Raw genomic sequence first — 11,374 nt, 5'->3', positions numbered from 1 at the left:
CGGTTCCTGCAAAATAACGATCAAACAAGACAACAAGTAACCCAGATCACATTAAAAACACATTACGAGTTTCATGGTGGTATTTATTTGGACTGAAACCCAGTACTTCCATGAAAACGAGAGCTTTCTTCTCTCATGCCCTAACCATGGCTTCTCATCGTATAGGCGCCAAAGCTCCATACCACTGACTCTAAACACTTCTAAACATCATAATGAACTCAAATATATGGTTAGATTGCATCAAAATAAATTTAAGCGTGAGATACAAGGATTTAAGTTATGCATGAATATGATGATCATAAGGCGTGTATTCTGAGCATTATGGGACTACATCATGAAGGTATTCTTACTCCGTGTTACCTGATAAGTGAATTGAGATGATTGCTTGGGCTAGAATGTGGTTGCAACAAGGAATAAGGATTTTTGCAACTTTCTCGAAAACTTGGTAGTTTTGAAACCCTTGTTTTCTTTGTACCCTCTTCGTCCCCTTTGCCTCTAATAAACTTATATTTATATAGAGGAAGGATTAGGGCAACTAAACTTCATCAAATCTCTTTGAATCCAATCATTAGAAATTTGATTTTTTCTTTCTAAAAATTGGCCAAATTTCTCTCAATCATGCCAATCTTGTTGATCACGAAATTTGTGTCAAATATATATTATTTGATGATTGATTATGATTGGAATCAAAAGCCAAATCAAATCTTTGATTTTTTACTTGATTTATTTGAATTTAATCACTTTCAAATGAATAAAAAAAATCATAATAAATCAAATAAATCCTATAAATTCGTGTAAATGGATATGGACCTCATTGGTGACTTGTGGAACAAGATTAGATCAAAAACTATTGGGCCCATTTGCAAGAAAATCCATTTTGGCCCTTATTTGCTTCACATTTTTTCACTCAAATTTGTCCAACTTTGACAATGCATATCTTCCTCAATTTTTAAGATATGGGAGAGTTCTAAGACTTTCTGAAAAACTCAAGATGTCCTCTACAAGACACTTTGGAACATATTTTTCATTTGAGGATTTTATCTTGATGATATTGCTCCTGACAAAAAAACTGTTTTTTGCGATCTTCTAGAAGGACCTGTAATGTTTTGGCTCATATCTCTCAAATGAAGCATTTTTGGCCTTGGCATTAGAAAGACAAAGTTGTAGAGAATTCAATTTCCTTAAAAATAGGCTTTGGTTGGGAAATTTTTGATGTTCCATTTGAAAGTTATGGCTGGTCAAAGTTCAGTTGACTTTCTCCTATGAAACCCTAATTTAGAAACTTTTAATTTTGTTGATTTCTGAACTTTTCTTGATGAATCATGATCAATCCTTGATCAAATGATGAATGTTATTTCAAAATAGGGATGTTGACAAAAAACCAGGAGTTATGACTGTGATTTGACCATAGTTGACTTTTAGGTCAAACTGGTTGACTGTTGACCATTTGAACTGTTGACTGAGCAATCTTGTGAATCAGAGCTCGAAGCTTGGCATGAGGATCCTTTGAAGCATATGAGAGGCCATGAAATCATCTTGAGCTATCAGAACCTGATTTTACTTGGAGAGAGACCAAACCCTAGTTTTGGTCTTTATTGCTTAGGAGGAGAGTGATTATGCTTTCAATCAGAGATTGCCTGAGCCCGTGGAGACTACCTGAGCCAAACTATCTTGAAATATAGTGGGCAAATTTTGGGGTATGAAATTATGCATCAAAGGAGTTTGTGTGTTAACTCCAACAAAAAAATATAGTGATTGATACTGAAAAATAACTAAATAATCTCACATTTTTTAAACATTGAGACTTTGTGTACTTCAAAAAGTAATTAAAGCAATGAATATTCATCCACGGGTGGCTTCGATTACTGTTGGGTCTATGATTTGTATCTGCATCTGCCCGTTTCAATCTATTTGAAATCGATTCAGATAATCTGATCACCCACAGACCTACGCGACCCGCTCATTTAATCAATATTAATTTCGATTTTTGCGGATTCAAAAGGTTTTTGAGAATTTGTCCACTCCTAGATAGGAGGATAAAAGTTAGGTTATGGGATACAATCTTCTCATAATTTTAGGAAATTTCTTTGTAGACCCCCCTATAGGGAGAACCTCCAGCGAAAACCCAAAAATACCCCTGCTTCGGAGATGCATCTCCGAAGTTGTTTTTTTTTCAAAATTTTCCCAGAATTCGGAGATGTATCTCCGAAAACATCAATTGGGGTTGTTTTTGGAGATGCATCTCTGAAAACACCAATTTCACATTTTTTGGTGTTTCGGAAATGCATCTCCGAAATATGCAGAAACCTATTTTTTTTTATTTTCTAAGAAATGTTTAGTCTCGTATTCTATATTAAACGACAATGCTTAATGTAAACAGTGCTTGATATAAACTAAATCTAACACGCAAATTGGAATAAAATACTAATATTATATATAAAAAAATAGAGTACGGAAATGTCAAAATAATACAACCCGGATACAAAAAAGTTAAGACTAAAAAATAAATAGGCAACAGCTACTGGGTATGCCTAACCCTAACTCCCTAGGACCTCCTCTGTATGGTATATGTCGCCGCACCGCCCACGTCACCGACCATCCTCTCCACGATGGAAACTGTCTCTGGACCGCCGTGCGCGATGATACCTCGGTCTAATGCATTCCGCCCAAGCATCTCTATCCGCTGATATATCGGTAGGAGTTCGGTGGCATGGTCATCCTCAGCCTGCTGTTTCTCCAAGATCTCCTCATATGCTGGCCTAGGAGCTCCGGGAGCGTCGGGTGTCATCAGAGGATGTGACACCCGATAGAACCATGTCACGTACCCCTCTACACAGTGCCACTCCTGGGTGGCCTCCATATGTAACATCCTGATTTTTATTAATATATTTATTAATTATATTAATTATTATATTATTTGGTGTTTTTAATAATTACTTATTTATTTAGTTATTATGTGATATAATAATTATTTAAGTATTTAATTATGTGAGTGTTTGTGTTGTTTGACTTAATTGAGTTATTAGAGAGATATAACTAAATGGGCCTAAGTGATAGAAACATAATGGATGGATTGGTGGGTTAAGACCAATTGACATAAGAGAGATAGCCAGAGTAGAAAGTTAGGGTTTTAGAGTTGGAGCCTTATAACTCATTTTGGGGGAGAAAGAAGAGAGAAGAGAAAGAAGGGAAGAGCACTTGAGAGAAGAAGAAAAATTATAGAGGAAGCCTCAATTTTCGCAGCAAGTTTCAACATAGAGTCACCTTGGCAAAACGGGCGTATCTCTCAATCCAACCGTTGGATCGTTGCGGTGCTTGGACACAATGTTTCTGAACCATAGAGGTACGTCCTAACTGGAGCGATTTTGATTTTGAGGGTTTTAAGTTTGTCTGATAAGCTGATTTCTGAACTGGTTTTTAGGTGTGTCTCCAAATGATGTTAGAAAGGATTTTTTTTGGAGAAAAGCTTAGAGCTATGGTGAAAGAGTCCAAATTTACCAAGGTAAGGGGGGAGAATTCTTATTATTATGGGTTAGTATGATTGGGTCAATGGGTAGATTAACATGATTTAGGGATTTTGTTCTTCAAATTCTAGGTTTTGACATGTTTAAGGTGAAACCCCTAAATTTCTATGATTTGTGATTATTAGGTTTTAATGATAATCTTTGATATGTGATAATTAATTGTGTTTGAAATTAATATAGTGTGATATTTATTGGTTGATTAAATTAATAGTCGAATTAATTGCAATGAGTCTATTTGATTGGAATATACTTGGACTTGAATCAATTATAGGGTTTACCGGTAAATTATGGTATTTGAGAATTTGACCGTAATTGTGTTTTGACTTGAATATTTATGTTGAGAATAAAATATTGCTATGCCAATTATGTTGTTTTGCAAATGTTCTCTGTGGGTAGCCGTATGGCGTGAATCCTAGTGATTAGTTGATTGATTGTGAAAGTGTGTATTCATATATATTGGCAAATGTGAATTAACATGAGATAGTATGATTACTAGTGTTAATTGGAATTTGTGTTCGTATTTGATAATTGGCCTATATATGTGAATAATATATTTGTTATGAATGTGTATATGTACAATTGGTGGATAATTCATAGAGTTGAATTATTGTGATATGCGGAATGTTGAGATGGTAGAGATGATCTTAAGTGCATATGTGTTGGTGATAATTGTACATACATTCATAGCATAGTTTGCCTTGAGATAGAGGTGGTTTGCTTTGAAATAGAAGCGATGGCTTTATCCTTGAGATGGATATAAAAGTGGTAAGCTATATGTTTACGTTTGGCGGGCTTTGGTCTTGTCCGAATCGGAAGCGTGGCTTGGATTCTAGATATTGAATCGGAAAGCGGTGAAACATTGGGTTCACATTTGGTACCATATACATAGAGTCACATGTCTTGCATTGAGTCACATTTGGTGTTATGTGATATTTGAATATATGCATTTATGTGATTGTTATGTGTGTATGAGATGTGATAATTGAATTTGGTGATGTTTGGATACATAATTTGGTGATTAATGTGAATATGTAAAAATGATGGTTTATGTACCTATTTGGAATAATAGTATTGAATCCTTTTGAATATTATACTACTGAACTTTGTTGCATACTTGAACATGTGAAATATATTGGATAATACTATTTACATGATTATGCTAGGTGTGATGAATTTCTATGATTGTTAATTAAATCATTGTACTTTATTATACTTTCTTCATAATGATTTGAATTCTCACCCTTCTGTTTTAATGTTGCCCTTTGTTGGTAACGTGCAGGTTCTGACGATTAGTAGTTCGTGCGAGGTTTAGCCGGAGAGTGTCCGTGTTTGTTGGGTGATTAGGTAGTGAGTCAATGCTTTGGTCATGTAACACTGGGTTGGGATTAGTAGTATTAAACTCATGTTTTATTTTGAATATGTATTATGATACTATCTTGTGCACATGTATGTTTGTTATTTGTTGTTGAGAGGCCATAGTGCCGAATATCTTAGATATGACGTTATATTATCTTGTGGATTATTATTGAGATATGATTATGGTATGGGACATGATTAGTTATGAAATACATGAGTATTTATTATTTCCGCTGAGAATGCATATTCTTGATGAATTATGACAAGTGAAATGTGTTACCTTGATGACTAGGAGTAATTGTATATTTGATGATGAATGATGTTGGTTTTTGAAAGCTTTTAGTTTTTGGAAACGTCGATGTGACGCCCTTTGTTTATATGCATACTTATTTACTCTGATTATATGTTAAATATTTGGGGTATTAGAAAGGGGTGTTACACCATACACCGATACTCCTCCGGGACCAAATGATGCGCCCAGTCCTCAAATATAGCAGTGATCTCCACTCGGGTAACTGTGTTGGGAGCAGCCTCAAAAGGTGACCTCAGTATCATCTGCACGCGTCCAAACTGCCTCATGCATCGCTCCGGCAGATACCTCACCATGGTGTTGGCCCCACATGCCAACCATCCTGAGTATAAAGTAATGCGATCGAATGGGACAACGGCAGTGTAGTCGGTGAATGGTGTAACACCCCTTTTCTAACCCCAAATATAACATACTATTCACAGAGTAAAGTATGCATACAATCAAAGAGGCGTCACATGTTATTTTCATCACAATGAAAACCTAGAACAAACATACCAACATGCACTAATCATATCGTAACACATTTTAAAAATATCACGCTTTCATAAATTATGCATATCGCACGCGGAAGAATTATAACTCAAACATTTCAATGAATATATCCCATACTATATTCATCTACCGAACTCAATTAACATATCCAATTATGCTAAACCAAATCAAATCTAGGTAACATAGTCGTCGACAACATATCCAAAGTATCAATTCAAAATATATACAAGATAGCAATATCCAAACATAAGCATAAGTCAAATAAAACCCCCCAAGTGTTACATGATCAGAGCATATGACTCGCTACCTAATAAAACAACAAACTCAGGAGCTCCTCGGCTAAATCCTCGGACAAGCTACTACTCGTCGGAACCTGCACGATATCACGATGAACATCATTCAAACAGAAGGCTGAGAATTCAAATTATTATAGATAAACATAATAATGGGAAATGCAAAACGCAACAAGAATACATTTCACAATTCATCACTCTTCTCAAAACATACATTCATACACCATATATCAATTATCACACACAAAACAATCACATTGATACAAAAACAATCACATAGCACACAATGTGACTCGAATGTAATAAATGTGACTCAATGTATGTGGTACCATGTGAACCCAAAGTTTCACCGCTTTCCGATTCAATATCTAGAAACCAAGCCACGCTTCTGATCCGGCCAAGACCAAAGCCACCATTGTGAACCCAAGTTTCACCGCTTCCGATTCTACCTCAACAATCCAAGCCAACACGTGAACCCAAAGTTTCACCACCTCTATTTCCAATCGAGGATCAAGGTCAACCATGTGAACCCAAAGTTTCACCGCTTCTATTTTAAAGCCACCATGTATGCATGTGCAACAAGACTTACAATATATATATATATATATATATATATATATATATATATATATATATATATATATATATATGCAATTAAGATTATCACACAATCTTAACATACCTCATACCACAATAATTCGCACAATTCGAATTATCCACCAAACGTTGCACAACATGCATATATCATCAATAAAGCATTCACATAGCATTTATCAATCACAATAACATATAGCATACAAGCCAATCAATGTCATTCTCAACAATTCTCCAAAAAACAACATATACATTTGCTAAATCTAAGCATCATGTATACATACAATTACCAAAACATATGCAATTAAGAATTATCCATATAATCTTAACATCCAAGCATATTACCAAAATTCAACTAATTGAATTATTCCACCATCGTACAAAACACATTTATCATACGACAATTACAACAATGCATAACAATTAGCATTCATCGTTTCCAAATATCACAATTAGCACATGGTACAAAATACCAATACATGTTATCCACAATTAACATTAATCTATGACATACACTATCACATAATGATTAAGTCATCAAGTAATCATTCTCCACAATTGCATTTAAATAGCATACACTCACTCGCACACCTTATGAATATCATACCACATAACATATCAACAAATGTTATTCATAATTCATCGATTCATAACTCACATATACGTAATTACATGTTATTCACACAACAACATCATAATTAATTCAATAAGTGCCAACCAATTCTATCATATCACATAGATAATAACATTGGCTTCCTAATGCTTCAAACGGCGCATAAAAGAAGTTACGGATCAAAAGATATAACATGACACGGTTAATTCAACTTCTTAATAAAAGCATATTATTGTTAATTCATCACAAGGCATCATCATTGGCTCATACAGTTCAAATACATACAACTAATTGCATGTAACATACAACATCATTATCAATTCATACCGATCAAACACATACAAAAAATATAAGTTATATTAAATTATTATCTAATGGTTTTCAATCCAATTTAATAAGATAGAAATTTATTTTAGCTTTCCAACGGTCCAAACGGCGCATCAAACGGACAACTGAGTCAAAAGTTATTGAATTTATAAGTTTTTCAAAATGCTGTCAAAACCAGAAAATTTGCTGTTACGGAAATACTGTCAAAAACCAGAAAACTGCTGTTGCGAAAATACTGTCTGCTGTTGCGAAAATACTGTTTGCTGTTGCGAAAATATTACTGTCCAGCCCAAATTTTTCACCTTAAAACCATGTTAATCCATCATTTTTCATGAAATAAATAGTTATACAACCTATATACATTATAGGGTTTAATATACTTCACCCCCTGCCATTATAGCGAGTTTTGGTTTATGCCCCTTGAAGTTTTTTTTTTATTAAATGCCCCTTATGAAACCCAAAACCTGGATTTACCACACCCTTTTACTCCACATGCTGACTGGGCTTTGAAACAGTGGCCACGGTGGCATTTGTTTGCTGACTGGGATAATTATAAGTTTGACAAAACCAATTAAAACACTTCCTGAGCCAAATTAAACAAACTAATTGGTGATTAGTGATAATTGAGAAGATAAACCTAATGAGGAAGAATCTGGTAGCAATGGCAGCACTTCATTTACAATGGATCATGAGACCATAAAGGAAATATTTTACACAGCTACCCTATTAACTATCATATGGATCATGAGACTGCAGCAATGGCATCACTTCTTCTACAAGGACAGGCCATTGTCCCAATGCAATTAATTGCACGTGTAAATCAATAAAACAACACACTGCATGTTCAATTAGAACAAAATTTAAAAACCTATATGAACTTACTTCTGGTTCTCAATTATAGGTACACGTGCAAGGACAAATTCACAGAATAACTCCAATATTTCATATGCAGCCCATATATTTTGTTCTCGTATGATATGCTCCACCTATTTAAATCAATGCAATTCACAAAAACTTAGTCAACACATAAAAGAGTAAAAGACACATAAAGTAGTAGCCATTCACCAAGATTTGAAGGATTACCCGAATTCTAGCAATTGGTTCTTGGCCAGCCTGCAAAAATTGAGCTATCTCCTTGCGCATTTGTTTCAGTTGAACATCTCTCTTGTTCTGTAACAGCTTCATACGTGAAATTGCGAGGTTCAGGCATGTTTTGCTACCGAAGACCAAAATGAAAAAAGAATGAAAAACAAGTTTAGTACAACATTCACGTTGAGAAATAATCTGAACAACAATCTGCAAAAAGCACTGCCCAAATGATCCATTTCCAAAGTAAATATAACAAAAGATCTTATTATTCACAAATCACACCACAAATTATTATACAAACAATTCAACTGCTTCTTTTGCAACTTCTTCACCAAAAACCCTTTTGAAAGTGCTTCACATGCTTCAGGACAAGACAAAATCTTGTCAAAGCTTAACTCAATAGATTTACATTGCTGCATCCAATTTAACATCAGAAACAGTGGCAATTAGGAGATTGTTGAGACCCAATTTAGCAATTCTAGTAGAATTTAGTGGGTGGTTGCATTCTAGAGCGTGCTGGAGAATGGTTACATGGACGGAATTAGGGATAGGAGGAGTGAGGATTCGAGAGCAGAGACAGGTTCGGGTGGGTTTGGAACATGAAGGGCAAATGGGTCTTTTGGATTTACCCTGCGACATTGATGCAAGAGTTTTGAGGGATTTACGTAGAAGGAGGTTGAAGTTGATTTGGGTGTGAGTGAGAGAATTTTTCTCACCGATGAGTTTTTTGTTACAGTTTCTGGGTGAGAATTTTTCACCAGATTCACAACCCCCTTTCTGGGTGGAATTTTTCACCAGATTCCGGCCGCCGTGCCGTTCAACGAGTGAGAGGGAGAAGAAGCCAAAAATCAATAAAACCTAATCCTCTTTTATTTTGATTTTCATTTAATTATAATTGAATGGTATTAAGTGTGTTAATTTTGGCAATTATACAGTCATCTATCATTTTTGCCACATCATCAATTCATTCAAAGGCCAGTAAGCAAATATGGTAAAAGGGTTTGGTAAATCCAGGTTTTGGGTTTTATAAGGAGCGTTTTCTAAAAAAAAAACATTCAAGGGGGCCAAACCGAAACTCGCTATATTGGCAGGGGGATGAAGTATATTAAACCCTACATTATATAGCAACTATTAGGATCATAAAAACAAGATTCTAAGCTCCATTAATTTTCACCAAAATTCCAAATCAACCATTTTCAAGTGAAACTTAAACATACATATATGCACTAAATCATGTTCTATACACATACCCATTTATGGAATTCAATATAGAAACATCATAGCATATATAAATCATCAATTTCATAGATTGAAACATAGATTCATGTTAGGGTTTTCAAGAATATAACAAATCCCCAAATCCTAACTTCATGGTATCTAACCCATTCCAAATCATGCATTTTCTAACTCAATCATCATTACCCACTTATATCTACTTATAATAACTTGGATTCACACCCTTACCTTTTGATTTTAATCCACCCTCTTCAAGAATCTACAATCCTCTCTTCTTTCTCTTCTATGCTCTCTTCTCCTCTCCCTTCTATTCTTCTTACCAAAGTTATGAAAAATGAAAGAATGACCTAACTCTTTCCTACTATCTTTTTTTTTAATGGGCTTAACCCACAATCAATTTCATATTTTATTTCTACTACTTAGGCCCAATTAATTATATCTCTCTAATAACTTAATTAACCCATTAGACCCAATAAACGCAATTATACACAAAATTAATTAATTCAATTAGTTATTATATCTCATAACAATTAAATAATTATTTAACACACTAAGTAAAATAAAATAATATAATAAAATAAATACGGATAAAATCCTCTAATAACTCAATGTCTCATATTTCCGGTCTAATCTTAATTACTCAGAAAATTCCCAAAACGCTAAATATTAACTCATTAATATTTATAATACTAAAAATATTAAAATTTTCGATTAAATATTAATCCGCTATCCCGAACTAATACCGACTAAATCGTCCCAAAACGCGAAAAATTTCGATAAACATCAGAAATGACTAAATTAAGCAAATAATTATTAAAAACACCAATTAATATAATTACTAATATAATTAATAAAAATCGGGATGTTACAAATGGCGTCCAACGGATATCATCGTGAGCAGTACGGTCCAGGTACCCGCGATATGGTCCCACTGCGTTGTTCCCACTTTGGAGAACGTATCGGGCGGCCTTGGGCATTGCATCATCGTACTCAGGATCAATGGCGAAGCCGTGGATGCAGGGGAAGTAGGAGATGATCCAGCCCTGAAACACACATCCGATAATATGTTAAAAATAAATACGAACCATAAATAAATGTGAAATAATTAAAAGGAAATGTACCGTTAGGAGTGTGCAAGATCCAGTCAACTGCCTGGTCCTCCAGTTGGAGGCTTCATTCAGCTTCTGGTATAGGTATATCAGAATAGCTGCCCCCCAGTTCCACTAGTTAATGGTACTCAGGTCGATAAAATAGCGGAGATATTTCATGTCAACGTAAGTTGCACTCTTGTCCACAAAGTGTAGTGCCTACCAAGAACATGAACCAGCACCTCAGAGCGCAGGCACGATGATACTCTGTAAACAGCTCGTCACCCTCCTGCTCGGACTCTGCTGCCGCCACCAAGTGGCTCTCATACAATTCTCTCAAGCTGGAGAACCAGATATGGGCCCCATTCGTCGCCCGACACTCAAAATCAGCCATGTGTGGGCCCATACCCACATAGTCGACCATCCATTCAATCGCCTCGACCCTCTGTATC

Source organism: Vicia villosa, linkage group LG2 (assembly GCF_029867415.1).
Source record: "Vicia villosa cultivar HV-30 ecotype Madison, WI linkage group LG2, Vvil1.0, whole genome shotgun sequence".
Taxonomy (NCBI): Eukaryota; Viridiplantae; Streptophyta; class Magnoliopsida; order Fabales; family Fabaceae; genus Vicia; species Vicia villosa.
This window is presented reverse-complemented; position numbering follows the sequence as displayed.